Source organism: Camelina sativa, chromosome 5, assembly GCF_030686135.1.
Source record: "Camelina sativa cultivar CO46 ecotype springtype chromosome 5, ASM3068613v1".
Taxonomy (NCBI): Eukaryota; Viridiplantae; Streptophyta; class Magnoliopsida; order Brassicales; family Brassicaceae; genus Camelina; species Camelina sativa.
The window spans coordinates 21,796,153-21,811,417 of record NC_141884.1 but is presented as its reverse complement, the minus strand read 5'-3'; the positions used below and the strand labels follow the sequence as shown (position 1 = coordinate 21,811,417).

Genomic DNA, 15,265 nt, shown 5'->3' with positions numbered 1-15,265 from the left:
GATGGGGCGCTTGGCCTAAGCTGCTCTTGTGGTTTGTTTTTACTCATATCTTTGTAGATTTCGGCTATGTTTCAGTTTTATTTTCTTGTAGTGTTCTGAATTCTTTGTTCATATCTTTCTAGATCGATCAATAAATTACACATTTCATCAAAAAAAAAAAAAAAAAACATTTCATTTCTTTTGTGTTCAGTGCTTACATACAACAATCTTGATCTCTCTTATTTAATTTATTTTATCTTTTTTGAAGTGAAAGAGATGCTCTACATACAAATGATCACAATATTATTTTTATAAGAAAAAAACAATTAAACGATATAGAGAATACATGATCAATCATTCTCTTTTGAAATTTGGTAAGAACCATTGAGCATGAGACAATGGAATGGACAAAGAAACAAATGGTTGTGGTTGTTGTTCAACTTTCTTTGTATCAAGATTGAATATGAAGATTCCATTCTTTTCATATCCCCCAAAATACTTATTTTCAGTGAAGTAGATGGAGTTACGAGTGATTCCCTCTTGGCCCTTAGCAAGCACCGTAATACCCAACTCTAGAAGAATTGACTCATCACCCAGAGAATCAATTTCCTCCCAATTGTTCTCCGTCGATGGATCCATCTTGTAGATTTCAAAGGTCCATGTTTTGGGCCCACGCGGAACAAAGCTCTTTACAATTAAGACATCTCCACTTAGAGTGACTACCATATTACACTTACAGAAACTCATACATGGATTACAAGGACGGCTAATGTAACCTCCTTCAGTAGGTATGTATCCACGTACACTAGTTCTGAAAAATTTCAGAGGAACTTCTCCAGAAAAATCGAAAATATGGAGAAAAGAACAGTTGAGACAAAAAAGCATGTGATCTTTGTATACCATGTTAAAACAGTCGTCGGTACATGACTTTGGCAACTGGGGGATCTCTTTCCACGAGTTATTTCCTTTCTTGAACGAAATCAGAATGAATGAATTAGCCATTCCGATAACCAGGTAGTCTTTGGTTTTCTCGTCTATCCATAATATCGGGTTGGAGAGTCCATATTTATCTGACTTGAAAGCTGGTAGATTGATTCTCTCGTGCGTTAAAAGATCGATAATATATACATAATGCTTTGGATAAGTACGAGTAAGAACTTCTTTCTCTTTGTAACGATGTTGCATCAAAAGCCAGCTTCGATAAGTCGTCAAACAAATACTCTTTGCAAAATTGTCACCAAGATGTTGACTTTTGTAGATCTTTTCTTTATCTTCAGGATTCATCAAGAGACAATAATTCTTGTCCACGGGGAATAGAACCATCCAAGGGATCTTATTGTTTGGCTTACATTGTCTCGAACCATATTGCCAAGATGAACAAACCGATTTAGCTCGGTCAAAATCCAAAAATCCAAGGCGTTCGAAAACCATTCGCATGAGATCAAGAGGAAGCTCAGACCAGCAATGAGGAATTATTCGAGTGACTGAGACGGCTGGAGATTTTAGAGGAGGAGATTGGGCTAAGGCTAACGCTGGGGAGGCCATTTGCTGGAATAGCTTATCGGCGGCTAAGCTGGCAAGTTTGTGGGTTGAAGGAGGTATTATCTTTTTCACTCTCTTAGAGTAAGTTTATATAAAGAGGTGAAATAGGTTGCATTTGACCCTAATGAATTCTTTCTTTTGAAATAATATATGTACTAGGAAAAAATATATTGGATGATTTAAAAAAGAGAGATAAATTAGCTTTGTGTATATTTGATAGGTGTGTCAGATTGCTTTCTTTTTTTATGTTACTAGGTGATTCCCCCACGCAACGCGTGGGTTGTGGTGTAGTTGGCACTTTCTTGTTTTTTTTTTGGTTTTTTCGTTTTCTCTTTTGTATTTTTTCGTTTTAATTAGGCCTATACAGGCTTTGCCGTCACTTTTATTTATACACTATATGTTTATACCATTTCGTTCAGATGTGTATAATTGTGGCGTTTATTTTTTATGAATTATGAAGATGTTGTTTCTTGTTTTTGAGGATCCAATCTTATCATTGACTGATATTGTTTCCAATACATTTATTGTATTATAGATTTTCTAATTAACTGCTTATGTAAACCCTTCATACGTTGATGTTGCAATAATAAGTTATTTTTTTAAAATATCTTCCGTGTAAGTGATTATGTTTGTATGCCCATGTTTTGGTCTAATATCAATAAGATCGTTTCTGTTTTTCTTTAGTTGGCTTTGAAACCAATATTGAGTTAAGCAAATAATGGGTCGAATTATGGTGTTAATAAGTAATATAAATTCTTATGTATATATATTGTATATATGTGACTATAAATTTAGCTAACTAAAAAATTATGTAATATTTAAATACAATCTTGAACATATATATATATATATATATATATATTTATTTGTGGGAGGAATGTATGAAATTATTGGATAGAAGTTATTTTTGAGTTAAATGACCTTTAATGTCTTTAAAGTGAGTTATATATTAATAAATTTTTTTATGTGTCTTGATTTTTTTTAAAAGGAATACCAAGTGTTTCCTTCCAAATTTGAAGTGATATAGTATTTAGTTTTCTTATATGATTTTATGAACTTCAATGTAAAAGTTTTTCAAAGTAATAAGTACACTCACTGATTGAATTATAAAATTTGGAGAAATGTTTATTTCGTTTAGTCATCTGTTCTTTTAAATAAATTAAATAAGTATGTTGTTATTCCTACAAATAGGACAACATATATTATAGTTTAACCATGGAGTTAAGCAATGGAAATGGAACTTGTGATTGCAAGACAAAATGCTTATATGTTACACATTGATCGTTTAAAAATGAATAGGAACATCTAATTCTCAAATAAAGTTGATTGTTTTGTTAAAACCAACATATGTGAATTTAAATTTAACTATGCAAATTTAAAAAATAAATATGAATAGATTAGAAAGACAAGAAATATAAAAGAAATATTTTTTTTTATATAAATAAAATAAAAATTGAAAACAATGTTAAATATATATAATACTTTCTACATTAAAATATAGAATCAAACTCTTACAAGTTACAACACATATGAGATATAACAACATTTGATATTGGTAGGATAGGAGGAGAGAATGTTTACTATAAGATGGTAATCCAAATTAGATAATGGAGATGAATCTTTAAAAAATAGAACAATATAATATCTATATATATATATAATACTTTCTAAATTAAAATATTGAATCAAACTCTTACAACACATATGAGATATAACAACATTTGATATTGGTGGGAGAGGAAGAGAGAATGATTACTTATAAGATAATAATCCAAATTAGATAAAGGAGATAAATCTTTTAAAATAAGAACAATGTAAAATATATATCATGTAGTCTCTAAAATTAAAATTTAGCATTAACAATTTACATTGATATTTCATTTTTTTTAATAACCCATACAACAAAAATAAGAAATAAAAAATAACAAAAAAAAAAAGAAAAATGATTTGAGGTATTGTAGAAGATAATGAGAGAATGTGAAAATGAGATAGTAAAAAAATGTCAATATGAGAGAATGATAGATTGAGAGAATGCTTATTTATATGATAAAAATGATGGAAGTTACATTTAGAACTATGGAGTTACAATAGTAATTTATTGTGTTTGAATAAAATTGAGTGGTAGAATATGATTAATGCATAATTTATTTTATTTTCAGTTATAATTTTATTTTAATGTGTGAGTTAAATGTATTGTGTTTAAAGCAATTATAAAGCAAATAAAAAAATAAAATAAAAAATTAGAAAACATTAAATGAAAATCAACCAATAAGGAGAGACCAAAACCTTACTTTTATATATATGATATATCGCTTTAAACTTTGAAATGAGAAATATATTATAAACAATAATTTTACATGAGAAATATATTAATTTAGCCAACCAAAATATAAATATAAGTTTAGCCAACCAAAATAAATAAAAAATAATAAAATTTAACCAAAAATAATTTCTCTTGAAAGATAATAAATTAGTAGGAGGAATGAATTAATGTACAATTATTGGATAGGAGTTATATTTGAGTTAAATGGAGTTATATGTCTTTAATTATAAATAAATATTTTAATTTTTTATAACCTAAAATAAAAGGAATACCAAGTGGCTGAATCAAAATTCACATGATTTGGTTGTTTGTTGATATAAACTCAACACTTACACATAATATTTCAAAATATAAAATATTACTTTTTAAGTGACAAACTAAATTAGTTTTCTTATAAAATTATATGAATTCTTCAATCTCAATAATTTTTAAAATCCCAAGGATAACTTATATTTTTTTGGTTTTCACTCCTCAATTTAATTTATAGTGCTAGATTTCATACTAATGGTTTCATCTTTAGAGAATTTAGTGAAATGATATTTTTAAAATTATATTTTATTTTTATATTTAAGTTCCAGTTGAATATGTTTTGTTTTTTGGATCATTTTTTATTTTGTTAAAGACACAAAAAACCAATTGTTTAATTATGTTCTTTTTGTTTTCAAAAACCTCAAATCATAAAAAAATAATATGTATATTATATTGATTTCTGCAGATTTAACAATTGGATCACAAAACAAAATAGTCGTTATAAATGGATAAATGGATAATTATATTGATCTTTAAATATTATATTAATCTTTATAAATTATTAAAAATGATACATGAATATGTGAGATAACCAGAGACATAATAGATAAATACATATGGATCATTTCAACTTTATGATCTTATTGTGTGGTGAATATTGTAAGGAAGTATGAAAATAATGACTTATAAGATGTTAATATAAAATAGAAAATGGAGATAAACATTTTAAAAAATTAAAATAAGTATATAAGATATACATATCATACAAACTCTAAAACTAAGCTTTTACAATGATATTTGATTTGATTTTTTATAACCCATACAACAACAATAATAAAAAAAAAAAATACAAAACAAAACAAAACAAAAAAAGAGATTTGAGAGTAGTGGAAGAAGATGAGAGAATGAAAGAGTGATAGACTAAGAGAATAAGATAATGAGTATTTATAGGAAGAGAAATGATGAAAATTTACATTTAGAAAAATGAGAGTTACAATTCTAATTTATTATTTTGTTTTAATACAATTGATTAATACAACTTAGTGGAGAAATAAAGTTAATCATAATTTATAGGGAGAAACTATAAAGATTTCAGTTTTATATAATGTGAGTTAAATGTGAAAATTAATTGTTTTAAATTTGTGTTTTAATAGAAATTTTTTTTTGTTAAAATTGTATTGCCAATTGGACCAATAAAGAGAGACTGAAACTCTACTTTTATATATATGATTTTAAAATAACTAGATAAAACCCCGCGCTATGTCGCGGTATATTTTTTGGAAATTAATTTTATTTTAATATAAATATAATATGTAGTTTTAAAAGTTTTCTAAAACTTGGTATTTTGCATTTACTAAGATATTGGTAAATGTTTTTGGTCAACAATTTTAAAAAGATTTAATCAAAAGAGCCAACTTTGAGATACATTATATTGTTTATATATATATATATATATAACCTTAACATAAATTCCTTCGAAAAAAACTTAAACATGTTTATGAACATTTTTTTTAATTTATCAAATGTGAATTATATTAACTTTAGAATCAATGTTACAATGATACGAAGAAGATATCAACCAAATTGGCATGTTCAAAACATCTGAATAGAAACATGAATTAGTACACCTAAGACTAGCTAAAGCATGAGCTGCTTCGTTACATTGACGATGAACAAAAGAATAATGGACATTTTTGAATTTTTTGGCCCAGAGGTTCATATCCATGCATATATGTAACGCCCGCGTCCCGCGCTCCTAAAGGGGGGCAATTTGTTTTAAGGAAATTGATCGCTAGCTGAGCCTAAGTAGCTAAACTACTAGCTCAACTAGCTAGAATATGAGCTGTACGAGCTGAACGTGTTCGATGAACAAGTTAGCTCAGCTACGGACAGCTCTCGGCCAGCTGCGGACAGCTATCGGGCAGCTAACGTCAGCTCGACCAGCTGCCAGGAAGCTGCCACTAGCTCGACCAGCTGCCAGGAAGCTCAACCAGCTGGACAGTAGTGGACAGTGAACGAGTCAGCTGGGTGCTGGGAGCTCGGTCATGGGACGCGGTGACGAACGGGTATGGACGAACAATCGTGATCGAACAGGCACGACCGAATAGGCACGACTGGACAGGCGTGACCGAACAGGTGTCGTGACCGAATAGGCACGACCGGGCAGGTGTCGTGACCGAACAGGTGTCGTGACCGAATAGGCACGACCGAACAGGCGCGACCGAAGAGGCATGACCGAACCGACACGGACGATCGGTCATGGCCGAACAGGCACGGCCGGACAGGCACGGCCGAACGTGTGCGAGCGAACGTACACGATCGAAGGGTCTCGTCGGACAGGTACCTTTTGGGACCTAGACTTCGGCCAGAACCCTATAAATAGAGGGCGTTGCCTTCATTTCCAGGACACCACACCATCATCCTTCCATCGTCCATCAAAGCCTAAGAGGAAAAGGGGGTGCGGCTCGGCGAGTATTCTCGTCCGAACTGATGCGCACGCTACCTCTCTATCGACGGCACGATGAGACGAGCGACGGGTCGGCAATCGGGCCGAGCCGATCGTAGGATAAGCGGTGGTTCGTCCGGAGAGTCGAACTGACCGCAGGATGATCGACGGTTCGATCATAGTGTCGGACCGATCGAATGGTCATTGACGATCTGCGTCCACGGACGGATCGATCGAGGATTGACCGGTGATTCGATCGCTAGTCGGATCGGGCGATCTAAGGATCGACGATACGAGCCGTAGGTCGGATGGATCGGTCGGGTGGTCGACGAGTCAGTCGGAAGTATCGGCTCGGTCTGTGGATTGGCGATTCGATTATGGGGTCGGATCGTTGGATCGGACCAGGCTCTGATACCAAGACCGACAAGTCGACTGAGGTAATACGGTATGACCGATAGGTCAACGGACGGTATGTCCGGTAAGCTTCGGACACGTGTGGTACGGGAAGCCGATAGAGCAACCGTTCACCGTGAACTGAAGGGACTATAAGTCCCCATCCTTAATATGTGCAAAGCCAGTGGGGTTGGTTGGTTGTATGGCTATGCACCAAGGGATGGGTTAAGGTTAATATGATATTCCGCTGCGTATAAAGTTCCAAAGGCAAGGCCGCGAGCCAAAGCTAAGTGGACGGGTTAAAGGATATTCGGCCGGGAATAGGGCCGAGGGGAAGCCGTGACCGCGGACGCTGGGACGTCCGGGTTGGGGTCTTTCAAGTTGGTATCAGAGCATGCGCGATCCTGTGAGGACGTATGCGATTATGCTATGTGTTCGGACGAAATGGAAATCCCTGATAAGACCGACAACATGCTTGGGAATGGGAATGTGTTCGCCAAGATGAGCTCGTGAATCGAGCGATTGTTCAAAGCGTCGAACACATAGCATATCGACCAGAAGGTCGGGAATTGTGACCGCGTCTGGGAAGGACGGGTCGGGAAACATCAGCCAGAAGGTTGGAAAATATCGACCAGATGGTCGGGAATTGTGACCGCGTCCGGGAAGGACGGGTTGGGAAACATCGACCAGAAGGTTGGGAATTGTGACCGCGTCTAGGAAGGACGGGTCGGGAATTATGTCCGCGTCCAGGAAGGACCACGGACGGGAAACATCGACCAGAAGGTCGGGACACAACGACCAGAAGGTCGAGGAGTTTCTACACCCACCGAATTCGAGGACGAATTCATTTTAAGGGGGGTAGACTTGTAACGCCCGCGTCCCGCGCTCCTAAAGGGGGGCAATTTGTTTTAAGGAAATTGATCGCTAGCTGAGCCTAAGTAGCTAAACTACTAGCTCAACTAGCTAGAATATGAGCTGTACGAGCTGAACGTGTTCGATGAACAAGTTAGCTCAGCTACGGACAGCTCTCGGCCAGCTGCGGACAGCTATCGGGCAGCTAACGTCAGCTCGACCAGCTGCCAGGAAGCTGCCACTAGCTCGACCAGCTGCCAGGAAGCTCAACCAGCTGGACAGTAGTGGACAGTGAACGAGTCAGCTGGGTGCTGGGAGCTCGGTCATGGGACGCGGTGACGAACGGGTATGGACGAACAATCGTGATCGAACAGGCACGACCGAATAGGCACGACTGGACAGGCGTGACCGAACAGGTGTCGTGACCGAATAGGCACGACCGGGCAGGTGTCGTGACCGAACAGGTGTCGTGACCGAATAGGCACGACCGAACAGGCGCGACCGAAGAGGCATGACCGAACCGACACGGACGATCGGTCATGGCCGAACAGGCACGGCCGGACAGGCACGGCCGAACGTGTGCGAGCGAACGTACACGATCGAAGGGTCTCGTCGGACAGGTACCTTTTGGGACCTAGACTTCGGCCAGAACCCTATAAATAGAGGGCGTTGCCTTCATTTCCAGGACACCACACCATCATCCTTCCATCGTCCATCAAAGCCTAAGAGGAAAAGGGGGTGCGGCTCGGCGAGTATTCTTGTCCGAACAGATGCGCACGCTACCTCTCTATCGACGGCACGATGAGACGAGCGACGGGTCGGCAATCGGGCCGAGCCGATCGTAGGATAAGCGGTGGTTCGTCCGGAGAGTCGAACTGACCGCAGGATGATCGACGGTTCGATCATAGTGTCGGACCGATCGAATGGTCATTGACGATCTGCGTCCACGGACGGATCGATCGAGGATTGACCGGTGATTCGATCGCTAGTCGGATCGGGCGATCTAAGGATCGACGATACGAGCCGTAGGTCGGATGGATCGGTCGGGTGGTCGACGAGTCAGTCGGAAGTATCGGCTCGGTCTGTGGATTGGCGATTCGATTATGGGGTCGGATCGTTGGATCGGACCAGGCTCTGATACCAAGACCGGCAAGTCGACTGAGGTAATACGGTATGACCGATAGGTCAACGGACGGTATGTCCGGTAAGCTTCGGACACGTGTGATACGGGAAGCCGATAGAGCAACCGTTCACCGTGAACTGAAGGGACTATAAGTCCCCATCCTTAATATGTGCAAAGCCAGTGGGGTTGGTTGGTTGTATGGCTATGCACCAAGGGATGGGTTAAGGTTAATATGATATTCCGCTGCGTATAAAGGTCCAAAGGCAAGGCCGCGAGCCAAAGCTAAGTGGACGGGTTAAAGGATATTCGGCCGGGAATAGGGCCGAGGGGAAGCCGTGACCGCGGACGCTGGGACGTCCGGGTTGGGGTCTTTCAATATACTTCGAATTGTCACGTTTGTTGTTAATCCATTGATGGTGTTGATCAAAACTTCACAGTCTCCTTTCAGTATCATCATTGTAAATCCTCTTATCCAAACTTGTTGAATAGCTCCTAAAAGTGCTTTTGTTTCAGCTTCCAATGGTGAAGTCATCGTTTCTAATTGTGATGCTTCCCATACAAGAGCTAGGCATGTGTGATCACGTACTATCCATCCTCCTAAAGCAGAACCATTAATGGCACTATAACTAGCATAAAAATTACATTTGACTATTATAGAGAAAGAAGAGAAGGAGAACATAAGGAAGATGTTTAAGGAAGTGTAACATTCAACTAGGCTCGTGAATCTCCAAGCTTAACCTCCAATATATCTACATTTAAGCTTGAGGGAGAGTATTAGACTGGATGGAAGAAGTAACAAAGGAGAAGAATGATGTCAAAACTCCATCTAGGCTTCAAGTATCATAAATGGCCAAATTGATGTCCAATGAAGGCCCACGATGATTCTACTCTTAGTAAAGCTAAGTGCAAAAAAGAAGGAAGGATCGAGAAGGCCCAACAAAGCCATGAAGGAATGAGAGGGAAAGAGATGTTGAATATAATTGAATAAGTCAAAGGAAGGCAAGTGGATAAGAGATCACCCACATGTGAGCAAAGAGACGTTGGGACTGGTCCCTTTCACTCATTGGGCGCTCATGAAGCTCCTTCTCTCACCTCCTGTCACTTTCACTCTTTGTATTATGTTTAGCATTCAAATTCCCTTCCTTACCTATATATATAAAGGCTTTCTCACTACTTTGTAACACACATATATTGAATGCAAGTATTTTCTCTATCAAATTCATTCCTCTCTTCTCACTACATATGCTTAACTAATAATCATAATGTAGCTTAGTTAGAGAGTGATGTATTAGAGGCTGCCCCCTAATACTTGTTAAATACACTCTAAACTCTTCTTTATTTAGTAGTTAATCTCTAGTTTATCTAGTGGATTCCATCACAATTTGATGGCATATTCACCTTAGAAATGAGTTCTCTTTTGTGTGGGTAAAGGGGGATTCACTCGCCAAGTGATTGTTTACTCTCTCTTGTGAGCTTTGTCTCATAAAATCCAACATTGACGACAGTGGGCAGCGGTGGCTTCCAACTAGAAGTAACTGTTGTTTTTGGTGTGTAAAGCCAAAGGACGACAAGGTTTATTAGCACTCATCCACTCCATAACATCTGTTTTGGCTTGTCAACATATACTCAATGGACTCGCTCGAATGTTATTGAAAATTAAGTTATTTCTTGATTTCCATATTCGTCACATTAACCAAAATGGTTTCAATTGTTGTGTGTTGTTGTTAATATAGTGTCTTGTGAAAGATCCATAGAGCGAGATAACATATGCTCAATATCAATGTGTTGTTGCAATTATGGTACCAATGGTATATTAGCTAAACGCCATATATGGAGGCCATAAGGACACTCAAAGAAAACTAGAGCAATCATTTCATCTAAAAGATTGAAACGATAGTAAATTGAGTTAAGGTTCATCCCTCTAATATTCAGGCGGGTAGTTGTACTGATTGCGTTAGATACAACTCGCCACATAAAATGATTAATTTTTGGAAGTACTGGAAGTTTCTAAATTCTTTTTTTTAGCATTATGGAACCATGAGGTATAGGAGGAAGATCATTTTGATATTCGAGAGTATGCGTTGAAAACCAGTAGCCAGTCTTGACCGTGTATTCTTCATAATTATGATAATTTCAAAAGAGTTTGTCTTCGCTAATAAAAGATGAAATATATATTTATTGATGTTGGATTACATCTGCATTTGTGATGTGGGAAGCAAGTAATTAAGCATTGCAAAACCGATGGCAACCCCAGGTAGAGATATAATTAGCATTGGGAGTGTCTCAGCATCTGGGATAGCGTGAATTGGTCTTGGAGGATTGTCCTTAATAAAGTTATCTTTACCCAGTCAAATTGTCAATTCATCTCCCAATTCCCATAATGATCCTTGTTTTATTATTTCTAGTCCTACTAAGAGCGAAGACCATTCATATGATTGACACTGTTTGGATTTTGCATCCAAGAAGGATGTATCTTTAAAATATCTAACTTTTAGTAAACATCCTAGTAGTAAATTTGGGTTCCGTATGATTCTCCATGCTTGTTTGGCTAAAAAGGCATCACTGAATTTTGATAAATAGTGAAATCATAGCCCTCTTTCATTTTTGAGATTTTGTAGTCTCTTCCATGCGATCCACGGTATGATCTTTTGTTGAGTTGATTTATCCCACCTCAATCACATGATTAAAGTATCAATTTCATTAAGAACTCCTTGAGAAAGTTTAAAACAGGACATTGAGTATACTGGCATAGCCATTGCAACTGTGTTGATCATAATCTCTTTGTCGGCTGGGGATAGAAGCTTTTCACTCCATGAGGAAGTCTGTGTCTTGATTCTGTCAATAATATAATCAAACATCTCATTCTTCTTTCGACCAAATTACTCGGGAAAACGTCCTACATCCACCTCAGGAAGGCCTAGATACTTGTCGTTTCCACCATGGTTTGGAATTTCTAAAAGAGCTTTGAGTCGTTCATGTGTAGTTCCATAAACTCTAGAACCAAAGGTTATCATTGACTTGGTTGTATTTACTTTTGACCTGAATAATATTTGTAGGCTTCAAAAGCTTCCTTTAACGCCTTGCAGTTTTGTACATTAGCTTGGCAAAAAACAATGAATCATCTGCAAATTAGAGATTAAATTTTTCTTCGTTCGTTCAACAATATTTGCATGTGGTTAAGTAAGACAGGCCAAAAATAAGCATGAATGTGCATTCAAATTCAATATGAGGTTCTAGTACAAGGAAAGTCATGCTAATAAGCTAATATATCATTTTAAGATACTAGACCGGAAATAAAACTACCCAAAGCCACCATCCTCTCCCTTCCTTGCCTTCGTCATATGAGCTGGTTAGCCACTAGGTTTAGATCCTCAGACCTTTCCTTTCCCACATCCAAAAAGGAGGCGTAAGCAAACGAATTTGCTTCGTGGAGCGGTCATCCCGTCTCACTAGGCTCAGTTCAATCATCTCAATCCGACATAGGGTCTATTTCAATCAAGTCATGCACGTCAAATAAACTGTCCAAATCGCTTAGACCAACCATCAAATTATTGCAATAAAAACCATTAACCATGACAAGCAATCAAACAAGATCAAACAAACCGCGAGTCAAGAGATCGACCATAGAACCCAGCCACAGTCACGCACTCACCTTTGGTTTTTTTTACCCTTGGTGCTAATATTCGGCTATCTCTCGCCCTATTCATTTGGTCCTCAAATCCGATCCGTGACACGATCTCTCTCATGACTATGACTCTCAGATTCTCGACTATGGCTCTTAAGAAACTCGGTCTATGCTCGATGGATCTCTCTCTCTCTCTCTCTCTCTCTCTCTCTCTCTCTCTCTCTCTCTCTCTCTCTCTCTCTCTCTCTCTCTCTCTCTCTCTCTCTCTCTCTATCTTTCTCTCTCTCTCTCTAGCGGCAGCTTAAGGATTTCTAATGTGGTGCTCTCTCGAGAGCCTTAGGGTTGTCTCTCTTTATATAGGGTCGACTAAACCGCCTTGTACTTCTCCAAAATGATAAGCCTTATCACGCCCTAAATTCCCTTTTCATTCGCAACTATCCTTATCCTAACCGGATTGCCTTTTCCGCGAGTTTCCATTTTTCTCGAGTTTCCATTTTTCTCGAGTTTCCATATCCGTGAGTCAGCTTAATTCTGCACAATCCATCTCGAAGCTCTGACAAACGACTAATCTAGCAAGAATACTCTCCATGGCCCAAAGCAGAGCTTGTAGCTCTGAATGAAGAGCGGAAGGACTTCTTTGTAACATCCGCGAACCAAATTATGTGATTTTGGGGGGAGTGTCGATCGACACACCAATTTCCGGTTTGACCGGATTGCCTTAAATCATTAATTTGGTTCGGTTTGGTTTAAGTGAAAGCCCTAACCAAAATATTTAATGGGGGGAAGTCGACTTGAGGGTTTCAGTGGCCGCTCATTGTAGTTTCCAGAGAGATTTAGAGAGAAAAGAGAAGTTATTGAGAGTTTGGGAGACTGTTGGAGTTTTCTAGCTGTTCTTGAGAGATCTAAGACTAGGATCGTGTGGCAAGCTTGCTAGGAGTGTGCTCTATACTTTTCTTCTTGACATATTTGGCATGGTTCTAGAACCCTCTTCAAAGATGTTGTTAGAATTTTCTGTTAGAAGAGGTGAGTGCATGATCATGGCTGATCTAAGCCTGAGATTCCTTTGTTTTCATATTTTATGGTTTTATTTGGTTGTTTCCTTGCATGCTTTTGGTTGGATCGTGGTTCCCATGGCTTTTTATGGCTTTTAGGTGAGTTTTGGACGATTTGGAGACGGTGTAAGGCGATGAACAAAGCTTCGGTTTCGAACAGAACGTGTCTGCAGAGTAGATGTCAATCGACACCAGGTGGGTGTTGGTCGACACCAAGGAGTTGACAGTACAGAAACTTCACGAGTGTTGGTGCTAGGGTTTCCGGGTTGAGGAGGGGTGTCTTTCGACACCAGGAGGCGGTGTCGGTCAACACCAACCCTTTCAGCAGGCGGCTGTTACTTGTTTTCCTGGTTTATTTGTGTTTGTTTATTGTTTATTTGACATTGGATTCTCATTTGTTTCTGTATATAGCTCAGTAGATGGAAGGATTACCTCACTGAGTGTTAGTGACAATATTCTTGCATCTCAATTTGTGTTTGTGTTGCCGGTAAAGGCAAAGTGTGATCGTGGAATCAAGACGATGAAGAGGAGGATGTTCTAGAGACTCGGTTGATTTGATTTATGTTGATGTTAGGTTGCTAGAATGGAATGTATTGGTCTAGAACGATTGTTTAGGTTGCTGGTTCATTGTTCTATGACTTGGTTTTTGTTATAGATTTATTCGTTTTGGTTATTTAATTCATTGGTTTAATGTTTTATTATTTCTGATGTTTGGTTTGAATGTGGTTATATTGTTAGTGAGTATGGACCACTCGTTTATTATTATTTTTTTAAAAAATGGGTCGGGTCGTTTCATTCTTTGAAGACATTTTACTCCAATAGTAAAGTCTGATCCTCGTTGTTACGACACCACCAGCCCAAACCTGAATTGACGTCTGAAGCTTTCCAGCAGCCATTAATCTAACAATGAGATACCTTACCCTGAAAAGCCCTGGAATCCAAACCGATATTACCCAATGACTCCCCTGGTTGGAGTTGTGCCTCCTCCCATAATATTTTTTTACATAAAGCCTTATTAATAATATCGTTTGGCTCTAAATGTGTACCTTGAAAAAAAAATTATTCCTAGTTTTCCAGAGCGATCATAAGATCCAAGGTAACTGAAGATAGTTATCTTTATCTTCGGATTAAGAATCTTCCCTCCAGAAAATGAAATCCAAATTTGAATACATCGATTCATAAAGAAATTCCCTTGATAAAATCATAACCGTTGACAACTCCCAAGCTTGACGTGAACGAAAACACTAAAAGAAGGTATGATTAATTGTCTCTACCACAGAATCACATCTTTTACACATGATGTCACACAAAACACTTGGATGAGCTAAATTGTCAGGAACAGAACCAGATGCAATTTGTCAAACAAAAAAAGAAAAAAAAAAGTGCTTAACTTTTGGTGCTACGCAAAGCTTCCTTGCATGAGCTCTTAAGGCTGAGCAAGTTGGGCTATATTCTACCTCGTTAACCAATTCGTGTGCAAGCCCATATCCTTATATAATGTCAAACCAACCAATGTGGATTCCCGTCTTTTTTAACCAGAAACAATTTCACTAACTTGTGGTATAATTAAATATAAGCCTACTAACCGGCTAGGTTTGGTTCGGCTATACATATATATATATATATATACAAATCTATCTTTATGGTGTCAATGTTAAACAGTATAGACTATCTTGAAAAA

General features: G+C 37.9%; 1 pseudogene; it reads right to left on the bottom strand.

The window, feature by feature from the left end:
• Window positions 1-333: 333 nt before the first annotated feature.
• LOC104789355 (F-box protein At1g69090 pseudogene) lies at window positions 334-1,541 on the bottom strand (annotated as a pseudogene).
• Window positions 1,542-15,265: the final 13,724 nt, after the last annotated feature.